The sequence below is a fragment of the Anopheles arabiensis genome, chromosome 3 (genome assembly GCF_016920715.1).
Source record: "Anopheles arabiensis isolate DONGOLA chromosome 3, AaraD3, whole genome shotgun sequence".
Taxonomy (NCBI): domain Eukaryota; kingdom Metazoa; phylum Arthropoda; class Insecta; order Diptera; family Culicidae; genus Anopheles; species Anopheles arabiensis.
In genome coordinates this window covers 42,327,223-42,340,775 of record NC_053518.1, presented here as the reverse complement: position 1 = coordinate 42,340,775, position 13,553 = coordinate 42,327,223, and the positions used below count along the sequence as shown (strand labels likewise).

Genomic DNA, 13,553 nt, shown 5'->3' with positions numbered 1-13,553 from the left:
GTCGGTACCATGGTGGAATGACTCGGTTGAAAAAGCAATAACAGCACGAAGAAAAGCTCTACGGAAATTGAGGAAAGCCAGCACTATCAGTAACAACCCGAATACTTCATACCTAGCTTTGAAGTACCAAGAAGCAAACCAGATAGCCAAAAATGAAATAGAAAAAGCAAAAAAAGTAAGTTGGGAAAAATTCGTCACAAGCATTGACCCATCTCTTTCATGCAAAGAAGTTTGGAGTATGGTGAAAAATTTGACAGGAAATAGTCAGTTCTCATTTCCAACACTGTTGAACAACAACGAACCAATCACTTCTCCATCCTGCATTGCAGAACATTTTGCACAACATTTCTATGAGGCATCTGCAACTTCTAAATACTCAGCTACCTTCATTCAACGCCACAAATCTAAAACTATATCATCCATATCATTTGTTGATACAAATAATCAATCGTATAACAAACCATTTTCCACAGAAGAACTAAGCTGGGCTTTGAGAAAATGTAGAGGAAACTCTGCGGGTATAGACGATATCGGCTATCCACTCCTCAAGCAGCTTCCTGAGCGTGCATTACACTGCCTTCTAGAAATATATAACAACATATGGAGGACAGGTGAAATTCCAAATAATTGGAAAACTAGTCTGATCGTCCCAATTCCAAAGGCAGAAAAAGACAGCTTAAGTGTAGACAGTTATCGACCAATCTCTTTGCTGTGTTGTATGAGTAAAGTCCTGGAACGTTTAGTCAATCGACGACTAATTCAGGAGCTAGAGAGCAGAAATCTGTTAAGTGACAAACAGCACGCTTACAGAATCGGCCGTGGTACAGAGACTTATTTTGCTTGTTTAGAAAACGTTCTCACTGAGGCTAAAAATAAAAATTATCACACTGATTGTGCAGTTGTTGACCTATCAAAGGCCTTCGATCGTACCTGGCGTCCGGCGATCCTTGAGCAATTGAAGAAATGGGGATTTGAAGGAAGTTTACCGCGCTTTATAAAAAATTTCCTAACAGACCGGACCTGTAAAGTACTGATTGGATCATATACCTCTAACATCAAGGTTTTGGAGAACGGTGTCCCTCAAGGTGCTATATTATCACCTACGCTTTTTCTAATAAGCATGGAGTCTTTATTACAAACGATACCTACTAATATAGACACATTCCTTTATGCTGATGACATTATACTAATTACTTCGGACAAATCAGAAACAAAAAATAGAACCAAACTACAAAAAGCACTCAATAAACTTCATCATTGGTGCTGCTTGACAGGTCATGATCTATCAACAACAAAAAGTAAAATTCTTCATATATGCAATAAATCACACAAACGAACACTTAAACCTTTAAAAATTAAATCAGATATAATTCCAAACGCAAGAGCAGTCAAAATTTTAGGAGTCATCATTGACTCAAGGTTAAAATTTCGACAACACCTTCTCTACGTTAAAAAAATGATCAAAAGCAGATTAAATATTCTGCATATGTTAGGTTGTGGAAATATGAGATCGGCAAGACGCACACTTCTCACTATTTTTAACAGTTGGTTTGTTCCAAAATTATTGTACGGCATTGAATTCATAACCATGGGCGATGCCAACTTTGGCTGCAAGCTAGCCCCAATGTACCACTCTGCTCTGAAAAAAATTACAGGTGCTTTTATCACTAGCCCAAACACCGCAGTACTTTGTGAAAGTGGACAATTACCTCTCGACCATGTTGTAGTCCTTAAAATAGTAAACCTAGCTGGCAGACTCATTGAAAAAACAACTAACAGGTCACAGCATGCCCAACATAGCTAGACTCACAAGCTGTTCGACTAGACCTTGGTACGACAAAATCCCCACAATCGACTGGACATTGCAAAAACTAAGCAATCACGAACAACAAATAGTACAAAACTATCAAATGCTCATCGCCAACAAATATAAAATATATAACAAAATTTATACTGATGGCTCGGTCTACAACAGTTCTGCGGGCTGTGGCATAACATCGCCAAATGCTCGCTGTAGCATTAAGCTTCCGGAGAACACATCAATATTCTCAGCAGAGGCTATTGCTATTATGATAGCAACTGAAGAAGCGACCGTAAATGACAGACCTAACGTTATTTTCACAGATAGCGCTAGTGTTCTGAAGGCATTAGAGAAAGGATCCTTACGAAACCCCTACATACAAACTATCGAATCACTATCAAAAGACAGGTCAATCGAATTCTGTTGGATACCAGGGCATAAAGGAATCGCAGGAAACGAAGTAGCTGACCGTCTTGCGAATGAAGGTAGGATGATCAAAGATCATGTAGATGGAACTATCTCTAGAAGCGATGCATCCTTGTGGTGGAAAGGGGTAATAAATCAGAGCTGGCAAAACATTTGGAACAAATCACCCATTACCAACCTTAAAAAAAAAAAAAAACCACGGCACCTTGGAACGATCCACTAGATCACAGTGATCAAAGAGTGGTAACAAGGTTGAGAATTGGACACACCCGACTTACACATACATACAAACTAAAAAAGGAATCACCGTTAATCTGCCCATTTTGTGGATGTGATACAACGGTGGAACACATTTTAATTAATTGTTTTGGATATTCCGCAGAAAGGCAGAAACACAGACTTGGAGATCATTTGGATATTGTACTTTCCAACAATTAAAAGGAAATTGAAAAACTTTTGAATTTTTTAAAGGAAACCAATCTCTACAAACAAGTGTAGCAAATATGAATAAAAATATTTATAAAAACATAATTGAAATGAAAAAAGCACTAGAATTAACAAACATTTTCAACTTTCACCAATACCATAATAACTCTTGTAATTTTTTCTTCTTTTTCTTGAACTTTTAATTTATTCTTTTTTTTTGTATCTCAAATAGTATTAGCGATTTCTGAATTTTAAATTACGAGAGGCGAATGCTAAAAAGCCTCGTAAAAAAATAAAACAACAACAACAATAGCAATATAAGCTGATTATTCCGTTTGTTCATAGCCTTTTTACATTCGATTGTCTAGAAATTGCAAAACGTTATGCGGTTCCCGTGTCACGGTCAGTCACCGACTGCATTAACGGCTGGAATAGAAAACAAAACAAAAACCGTCAGCCTTTTGCTGCATTCACCGCATTCCCCACACATGGGCCCCGCAACGGGTGGTCGACCGAATTGTGCTCAAGGCCAGCAATTCACGGGCGAACGCATCCGCTCTTTCGGTGCCAACCGGAAACACCGTGTCCGGGGTCAGGTGCACCCAAACCCCGAGCAGATGAAGGTTCGTTCTCACACCGAAAGCTCACCAAGGCGCAAGGTTCATCTGTAACCGTATGGGTCATCCCATCGTCCTGGTGAGCGTGTGTTCATTGTTGATGTTGCTGATTTTTGCCTTCGCTTTCTAGTTTACTGGGACAGTCGTTGTATCGGGCAGTGGGCAATGAAGTTGGTGAAATGCTCGTGCCAAGTACGCAGCCGTGGCCGAACATGTGAGCAGACACGATTCCCCTATGGTGGAGAACGAGCCCGGTTTCGGTCAGGTTATGATTTCATTCAAGAGAAAATCTAGCAAAGCATCACTAACGCCGTGATAGCTGGTGCTAACCGTTGTGGAAAGTTCTTCGTTGGGTTTGAAGATAATTTATGAATATGTGAGCATTTTTAATAACATCAAATATCTGATTTATGGTTTAAGACAACAAGATTACTTATGCTGTAAATTTATGCAACTATAAATAGAATTTTAAAATTTACAATCACTTACAACACACTTTATAAAACAAAGAGTATTATATCGAAAAGCAGAATTAGAATTGATTCAACAAAATTGAATTAGCTTAAGGTTGAAAATAGCGTAAATCACTTGACGAAATTAAAATTTAGACTAAATAGCAAAATAAACAAAAACATGAAAAGGGTACGTGAAAAGATACAAAACAAATGGAATAAAATATAAAGCATAAACAATTCCCAATCCTTTAAGACACAACATCTCTCAAAATTTTATTGATTTTTAATTCTTAACTTTTATATAAGTAACACGTTGTTGGATACTTCATATTTTTTAAAGGCATTATATACTCCAATTTAAAACGCTTCTTTTAAAAATGTTACTACATATTCTAAATTGCATTTGTTCGTTTCATAAATAAAATATACTATTTTGGCGTTTACTTTCCCTTTCCGGTTATTACAAACACACACTCCACGCTACCGACTGATAAGAAATTCATTCCCCCGGAACGATGATTTGTTTCGCAAAATGAACAATCCCGCGCTGGTTGGAGATGCTGTTCATCCGGACATCGTTCGGTTCGTGTGCAGGCGAGCCGAGGATCTCGTGCCCGGCCCATCCTTCGGCTTCGGCTCGCTGGCAAGCGCTGAACACGCTTGCCGGAAGGCGATGATAATCATCCTAAGCATCCGTCACTGCGGGCGCTCACCGTATGGACCAGTTTCATCTCGCTGGGCGACGGAACCGGGTCGAGTCCTAGCGTGTGCGAGCACAAACCCGCGTATCGCGCGAACGTGAACGGCTGAATGTAACCGAAAGTGCGAATCGAACGGACAAACAAACGGGCGAACGGTTCTCGTAAAACCGGTTAACACGTTTTGCAGGGCGTTTTCCCCATTGTGTTTTGCGTGAGTGTGTGTATGTGTGGATTGAAAAAATCAAGCAAAAACGCGACGTGATTTAAAAGAATTAAAGTGATGTGTGTTCATACTATTTCTGTGTCAAATTGATTCGTGCTTTGAATCCCTCAAAATAAAGAAAGTAAAGTGTTGTGCGATATTTGTAAGCCCATCGCGTTAAAGAGCAAGTAATAGAGGGCTGTAGTGATATGCAAACAGGATACTGCAGTTGCGCTCGCCAGGATTACCAGCTGATTCATGGTCGACCGGCATTGGGTGCTGCGGGTTTGACTGCAGACAAAAATCATCAATTTAAATTTTGTAGCTTATCTCAGCGCAATCAGATTACGGGAACGGTGGGGGGCGAAGGATAAAAGTCCAGTGCGTTAAAATCATATCCCGTGAAAAAGGGACCCAAACCGAAAATAGCTTACGTCCTTACCCTGGTTCAACCACGTGAGTGTAGGGGATTGTATGAGAAGGTGTGTGGATGCGTGTGTGTATGTGTTTGTGGGAATTGGGCTAGAAACTGGAGCCATCTATAAAGTAAGCCTACTTCCCGAAAAGCCATCCCCAGAACGGTAAGCACAGATTGGGCGCACTGTGCACACATAGGTGAAATCTTTCCATCAACCAAAAAAAAAACAAGGAGCATTCTACGGAGTCGTCATTCTGTCTTTGCCACCAGATGGTGGAGGTGAAGCTGGTGGAGCTGATGCTACAAAGAAGAAAACACAGCATACACTGGGTGCTTTCCTGGAAAAACAGTCCCGCTACCTCCCGGAAAGTGAGCCGCAGAACGGAAACGACAAAAATTTAAATTCGTCCCAACGCACTCTTCGCAACCGGAAGCGCACGACGGTACGACCGGGAGCCCCTTAGTGTGTTTGCCTTGGGGTGTGCTGTAATTGTAAGATTGACAGTGTGAGCCAAACCGTGCGCTCTCTGTGTGCTGCAGTGTGTTCGTGTGAACGTGTGTGCTAGCACATAAGCGTGTGCCATTGTATGAGTGTGTTTGATTTTCAGTTTATTTAGTGTGTTGAAAGCTCTGCCAACGTAGCAGACCGAGGAAGTTTGCCAACGGCTTCGAAAAAAAGAGAAAAAAAAAACGAAAGCACGTGGTGAAAAAAGGTGTAGAGAGGTTTTTCAGCTTAATTTGTGCCAAATCAAAATATAAATAGTATAGTTTGTCCAACAAAATGTGTGCTAGTGAATTTGATACTACAGCGCACAATACATAAGATGCGTGAAGAGCGTAATTAAAGTGGCATAAGTTAGTTTGACCAACTGGCAATTTCTGTCAATGCTGCTCATTAAACCGCTCATAAAAGTTGAGCGTTAGCAGAGTGTCACTCCGAGAAAGTGGTGCCACAAGTGCCATTTCCAGCAAGTGGTGATAGTGGTGCAGTTGAGTGTTGGAGACAGTACAAGGCGGGCAAACGGATGCTGTAGCAGCAGAGGAGCAGCAGTTCATCAACGCCACATCCAGCGGGCAGGAATAATGTAAATAATAGATTCTTATGCTAATGAGAGTTTCTTCTGACTCTTTGTCACTCTTCCCCGCTTATCCTATCCCACTAAGAGTGGAGCGGAAAATCCATAATTTTCCGTACGTTATGGCGTTCCGCAAGAACATCGGTGCCGTTGGTTAATTGCTGTAAAGCACGCACCGTGAAGCAATGGGTCGCGGTGTTAATTGGATTTAAAGTTGGACATTAACAAGGCCCTCCCGCCGGTCGGAACGAATAGTGAAGCTGTATTCGCAAGAAGCCGTGTGTAATGGGGTGCAATTTATCAGCCACATCTTTTAGGGCGGATTGCAATTTAATTTACCTTCGACAACGCCCGAAGTCGGTGGGAGCTTGGGTTTCACCACATGGGACCGATTGGATTGGTAATTGTTAGGGTGGCAGTGGGTGGAAATTGTCGACCACGGGGATTTTGATAAATTGTCTGTGGTTAGTTTGGTCTACAGTGTGTCTCGAGCCAAATGCAACCGCAGAGAAAGTAAAATTATGGAAAGATATGTGATATTTCAGAACCATTTTGGTCTATGAAAACAAAAATTTTTAGGAAAATCTGGAAAAACTATACGTAGTGGTTTTAAAATATCCAGCTTCACAGGATATTATAATTTCATATAATGTGAATGTCTAGTTATCGTGCAACATGTTAAACGTTAACTTTAAGCCATAGATGGTTTGACAAATTCTCTTCATAAAAAAACAATTAAAAACGAGAAGGGTAAATTTACGAATAGTGGTGAAATTTGTAGTGGTACAGATATATCTCCAAAAATAAAAAAAAAAATATTTCCGTTCATACAATGTCACATGTCATAAAACAAAGGATTTTCCGGTCGATACGAAACATAATGGAACCACTTAACTTCTAAAACATTTGTAAAAGCCCAGAGATCATGTCATACGCATAATATAATAACATAATTACGAAAAACAGATAAAAAATTAAAATCTTTAATTGCAAAGATAAGTTTACCTGGTATTTTATTTAACTGTATAAACGTTTAAAATGTTAAATATAGCCAGTAGTTTCCTCACAGAAACATGTTTGATTATCTTCAGTACAAACGCAATAAATATTGAATCGAAATGGTATGTCATACTAACACTTCTCAGCAAACGAAATATAGAAGATTATCTGTGTACGTTTTAAATGGAAATGGAATTGCATTTATCTTCGCTTCCCATTTTTACAACTCGTTTAGTATGCCAAGAAACATACGGCTGCTCTGACATGACACAAACATGACAGGCGCATTTGAGCGATGCAATTAATTTTTTGACAATTTTATGAAAGACAGCTGACGTACAGAGTTTGATTTCTAGACCCAGAATGAAAATGAAAGCAAAATAACTTTTATCACACCCCAAATCAGAAAAACTCGTTCCCGTTGTAGTAACAATCATGTTTTAATTCAAACGCACAATGCTAACTTACAACCACTTTTTTATCATGATTCTCTCGTACGTGAAAGAGTGCAATGGTGTGTAATTTAAAAAAAGATTGCTTTTTCTCCTTTTTTGCTGCCTCAGTAAGACAACCAATATTGGAAGCAGACATCAGAGAGAAAATCATACAAAAACTCAATACAATCTGCTTCGGAAACGTTTATTCAAATGAAGCATTAAGGGAATCGCAGGAAATGGAAATTGCACAGCACCCGGGTAAAATAAAATAAAAAATACAAACCGTTCCAAATAACATGCCTGCACATAACCGACGCACTACGCGCATAAAACCAGCCCATAAGCATGTGCCAGTATTACACCCAAATTCTCACCAAAAAGAAAGCGAACGGAGAGCAAAAAAGAAAAGAAAAAAGAAACATTAAACCCTCGCCCAGCCAAAAAGCTCAATGAGGCGTACGCATATAAAGCATTTGGCAATCATTTGCTTTTCGGCGCAACCAGTGCGAAATGGTGCCTTGAGGGTGTGTTGTGCCGTATGGCGGCGAGTGGTGTGAAGGAAATTTAATTCCCATCATTAAACTCAACCGCCCTGGTACGCCCGACTTGCTTAAACGCAGTGTCCCGTTCCCAAGGACGGGAAACCATAGAAAGTCATCGAAGGCATGTCAAAATTTTGGTTCATTTTCCACGAATAAGAAAAAAATAGCCTCCCCGTTTTTTCGATGGCTTCATTTTGCACTTGTACCTAATTCGCTTTATGATCGTGTGTACTTGGAAAACCCGGGAATGGAATGCGCTTTGTGTGTGTGTGTATTTTTTTTCTCCGTTGGCTGTTGGATTTGAAAATTTCAAGCTATTTTGCTACTTCTTGGCCGAGCGAGAATAAAAAGAATTTTCCCGAACTCGTTTGGCAAGGGTGTAAGGCACGGCAAAAAAATCTGTAAAATTCTCATCATTGGAGTAATTTGTATATTTATGGTGGGTTATAATGGTCGATGGTTTGGAAGCAAAAAAAAGACAGGAAAAAGAGAGAAGTAATACAGCTCCAACTTGTGGTATAAAGTCCAAAAAAAAAAAGGATAAGGATTTTTGAATTTACTTTTTTGTCTTGCTGGAATAAATTCTATTATTTTTTGCTCCATTTAAGCGTTTCTGGTCGTTGTAGTAATTGCTAGAAAAGCTAATGCATTTGAGGGTGCTCCATTTTTTTCTACTGAAAACGTTTCCACAAATATATTTCAATCCAGAATTGCACACCGAACGCTTCTTAGTGCCAGACTTCTTTTTACCATTACCGCCAATTGGAAGAGGAGTTGTCGTCACAGCCGGTGCCGTGCCAGCCATGCCCATTCAAACCGAAGAGATTGTGTTCCACAGGGAAGCATAAAATCTCATTTATGAGCCCCATTAAAACACTTCAACACCACCAACCAACCATCTCGTACCCGGCACAAGCATAGCGATGCTTGTTCTCGATTGTTTTGTGGAATCGAATCGAACGATATTTGTGTCCTTTTTTGCGCACCACAGCGGGTGCAAAAAAAAAAAAACACCAAGCATGGCTCCAGCGCGGAAGTGACGATGAGCTAGAAGAAACAGCTGCCAGCCACAATCGCGCTGGGGAGCAGGGAAAAGGGCTACAGCAAATTTCGCCCAACCTTGGTAGCAAAAGTTTCATAACGAGTCAATTAAAACGGCTAACAATCGGTTACCACAACGGCACCTCAGTTCGATGGTGGCCTCTGTCGCGTTGCGCCTCGTCCTGCGTTCCCGAACGGAACGGTCCGAAAAGTATTTCTAACTGCTCTTCCAAAGATGAAGGTATTGGCTGCCAGCCCAAATGCAGGCTATCATTCAATCGTATGAAAAACTGCTCCACCATTTCTCCAAAATACTACCGAACCTATAGTCGGTTTGATTGGATGGTAAGATTTGAAGGCTAAGAGAAGTTTTGAAAAATGTTTCCTAAAGTGCCCTGTTCCTGCTTTTTTGTTATTGCTGGGCTGTAGCTTTCAGCGGGAAAAGAAAGCCATGCTTGACAAATCTACTTCCTGTTGGTGTGCTTTCGCCTTATCGGTTCGACATCACTTTCATCATCATCATCGTGAGTAAACGATAGCATCACCGAGGTTGGGTATCGTCGAAAGACTTTAATTCTTCTTCTTTCCTGTATTTTCCCATTCTTCCCGAGACGATATCTCTCAAACCGGTTCCACCAGCAAACTGTCCTTTTTGGAAAAGTGTATGCGTGGGCAGAAGTTCACCTTTTACCAGCTCCACAGCATGGCCAGTCAGGGCTGAAGTGTAGTTCGACTTTACCGTTCAAGCGTTCACTTTGACTGCTCATTTCGGTGCCACTTTTATCGGCTTTATCGGTGGTGAAAGTTGTCCTGGGAGTCGTATAGACCGGAGAACGATTTCCGATCAGATTTCATCGAAGCACTTTCACTCACGCGCAGTGTGTTAGCAATTTTCTTTACCCGTTGTGTCTGCTTCACACAAACGTGTCTTAGCTGTCTTAGCTATTAAAGTCGGAGCGCTTTAGGTGAATCGGTGTTCGGGATGTTAGGGACGGACACAACAGCAGGAAGCTTGAACGGATTGAAACAGCAGCACACGGGCTGCTTTTTTCGGAACACGAAATGGCGAGACAAATTGCCTATTATCGCTGCCGGGATAATCGTGGTACGATTTATTTTGATCCATGATCCGTGACCGGTACAGGATTGATGATGTGATATGTTGATGCTGTTTCGGTCGGAGAAGACATGACCCAGTTCAATTATTGTGACAGTTTGAATTGTGTACAGTATGCTTTAACCTTTACATGCTGCAACTATGTTTAGTTTAGTTACAGTTGTAAAGTTGTTAGCTCATTAAAGTTACTTTTCTAGATATTTTTAGATAGTTATTCACAATCAATCAATTCACTCAAATTCTTTAAAAGTATTTATATTTTCAATCATAGTCTAATAATCAAATTTCTGTAAAAAAAAATATAATTTCGATTATACATCTCCAGCATAAGCGTGGGTAAGGCAATCTAGAGTGAAATATTGCAATTTTTTTTGACAATTCTTCTTGTGGTTTGCGTGCACAAAGGCGTCAAAGGCACATTTACATCTAGAAACCAAAGTAATGTTTACATCTGTTTTATTACCGAATTAAATTTACTAGAATCAAGTTAAAGCTTTGAAATTTATTAAATTAAATCCCATACATCTCTAATCACTTTAACATGTATTGTTGAAAGACCTCTTTGCATTTTCAATCACAAAAGGAAGAGCGAAAAAACTGCAATCAATCAATCATATGTCTGTATAGAAATCCGGAGTGTGCGCAAGTTTTGAAAGCTTTTGACGTACTTCTATGGGTTCTGTGTTTGTGTGTGAGTGCGGTTAACCAATTGCCTTGCCCATCCAATTCACCGACGCATCACACCTAACCGAAGCCGTCTCACACCAGCCTTTCTGGCACTCTGACAACGTAATCGCTCATCGGTACACTTTGCCTTTTCGCCACAGTTTGTGCGTACACTGCCACTCCAAAAAAGGAAACCTGAAAAGTGCTTCCGGAAAACCGAAACTCATCCAACCAAAATAAAAAATAAAACCGAAGCATCAATCCCAAACGCAGTGTCGGAAAAAAGGGAAGAGCAGTTTCCGGGACTAAATGCGAGTATGTTTGTGAAAATGAACGTGTGAGCTTTTAAGCAGATAATTTACGTGATAGATGAAACGGTATAACGCCATTTCAAACCACCCTCCCCTCGTTTTACCATTATTCAAAAAGCAGCTGTTAAATTATACCGGAATTTACGCACGTTTTTTCGCGGTCCAACTTTTCCGGGCCACTCGGGGTGTGCTAATCCTTTTGCCGGGAAAATCAGTTCGGTAAGTTGTAAGCCACCCAGCGCACACTAGAATGAGAAGAAAAAGCTTCTTCATGGGCTTAAATAATTGCCCCAGTACTATGAGAGCTGAACGCGTCCACCAACCCCAAATCAAAGCATCCACGCCCTATCCACGGGCCGTGGGTGTTTGCTGGGCCACGCTTAGCAGACACGATTGAAAGGCTGACAGGCGTCAGAGGCTCACCCACATACTGACCCACTTCTCCTCGCTGTTTTGCTTTGCCAATCTGTTTGCGGCGTTTTGTGAATGATTTTCTTCGCAGCAAATGTTCGTGTGAGAGTTTTTCCACCGGTGCCAAGTAACAGTGAACGATTTTGCCTACCACCTCATTTACTGAGATCCCTGGCACTAATCAGGCTTCCCAACACTGATTACCGCACAGATTACGTCACTTCACTTTTCACGCTTCACGCGCGTCTTGAAGAGAGGTACCTGATTCTATGGGAGCGAAAGAAAAGGAGAACGAAATAAAAAAGAAGGGATTCTTATGAATGCATGCTGCCGCCTGTTCGTCGAAGTTTGGTTAAGCGGCGTAAGCTTTCGAGAAGCTTTCTTGTCAATCGCAGACATACTGGCGCGTAGGCGTATTCTACACGAAAGGGTGCTTAATTAGGTGCTTCTTAGAAAGACGGGTTTGCAAAACCTACCAAACCAGTCCAGCCTGTAGCTGTAAATGTGCGTTGACTGATTCAGTCTGTCGGTGGAAGGGTTTTCGACACACTAACCGAATTACATTTCAACATAGCAGATAGTTAAAATATACTTGCGCATTGGAATTGAGCGATCACGAGCAATGATTTGAGTGGAGGTTATTTTTTTTATTAAATCAAATTTAATCAACAGGAAAAATGATAGGTAAAAAGGATGTTTAAAATTACGATTTTTAAAGTCGTAACTTATGTTTATGCTACCTGGTAAAGGAACTTGTCTTGAACAAAGACAGTGATTGGCATGTGACCTAATGCTAGAATTACCAGGGGAACAGAAACAAAGATAGTCATGATAGTCACGACTTATTCTAACCATATTTTCAATAAAAAGTCGCTTCTGATTGTTCGGAATATTGTCTGCGACTGCGAAATAAACAAGGATATGATTGGCATTAGTACTGGGTCAGTAAAATTTATAAAGACTAAAACTTTAGCTGCTAATTTATTAACCATAACTACAGTAACTGAAACATAGCGTAAAGACAAACGACAGTGGCTAGAACAGAGCATAACATTGTATAAAAACAAAAAATAAAGACAAACTAATTACCTAAACTATGGTAACTAGGAAAATGATCAGCGTTTTTATAGCTCTTTCTGCCATATGACCAGGATCTTGTCCATTTCGCATATGTTTTTGGGTTCCATCCTGTCAAATTTTTAAACCGAATTACAATTACTAAAATTACAAAAGAAACGACAATTATTTCACACAAGTCATAGCGAAAAGAGAACGCTAAGCACATTTACCTTAACCACTTGAACCAGAACATCATGCACCCGACAAATAAACTATAAGACATTGCCCTTACTCTTTTACCAGACAAAACCATTGCTCCCTGGCATCAGAAGCATCTGGTTCAGTTCACCCCAGAAACACATGCCAACTAAGCGTGGGAAAGCTTGTTCCCGTAGGTCGTGAGGTTCTCGTGAAATTTAATTGAATAATTTTGTAGATTACAGCACATTTTCACAGCGTCGGTAAAGGTTCAACGTCCTCTCGCGTTCTTGGTAAGATCGTTCCTGTACGAGCTGGGCGGGCACAGCCACTGTCCAATTGAAATAAAAAGTTAAAGTCTTCCAATATAAGCTAGCATAAATTGCAACCATAATGCTTCAAAAAAGCTCCCCCATCGCAAAAAAGGGAATGAAAGCAGCAGCACTGTACTTTGATCCTTTTTACCACCGCCCTTCCGTCAACACTCCACAGACAGAACACCGAAAAGTGTGTGTGTGTATGTGCATATGAAGCGAAACGAACAAACATGAAAAAATTCCATCATATCCAGAGAGATGATTCCAAAAGTCGTTTTATTCCATCACCATCTTTTCCTTGGTGTACCACTTTTTTATACAGTACGACAGAAG

At 40.4% G+C, this 13,553-nt stretch overlaps 1 protein-coding gene across 1 annotated transcript in view; it reads left to right on the top strand.

Annotated features, from left to right (window-relative positions):
- The first annotated feature begins 4,447 nt into the window (after positions 1-4,447).
- LOC120900535 overlaps positions 4,448-13,553 on the top strand; it is a 199,733-nt gene continuing 190,627 nt past the window's right edge. The window contains exon 1 of the mRNA XM_040307647.1: positions 4,448-6,131. The gene's annotated coding sequence lies outside the window, so the exon portion shown is untranslated. The remainder of the gene's footprint in view (positions 6,132-13,553) is intronic.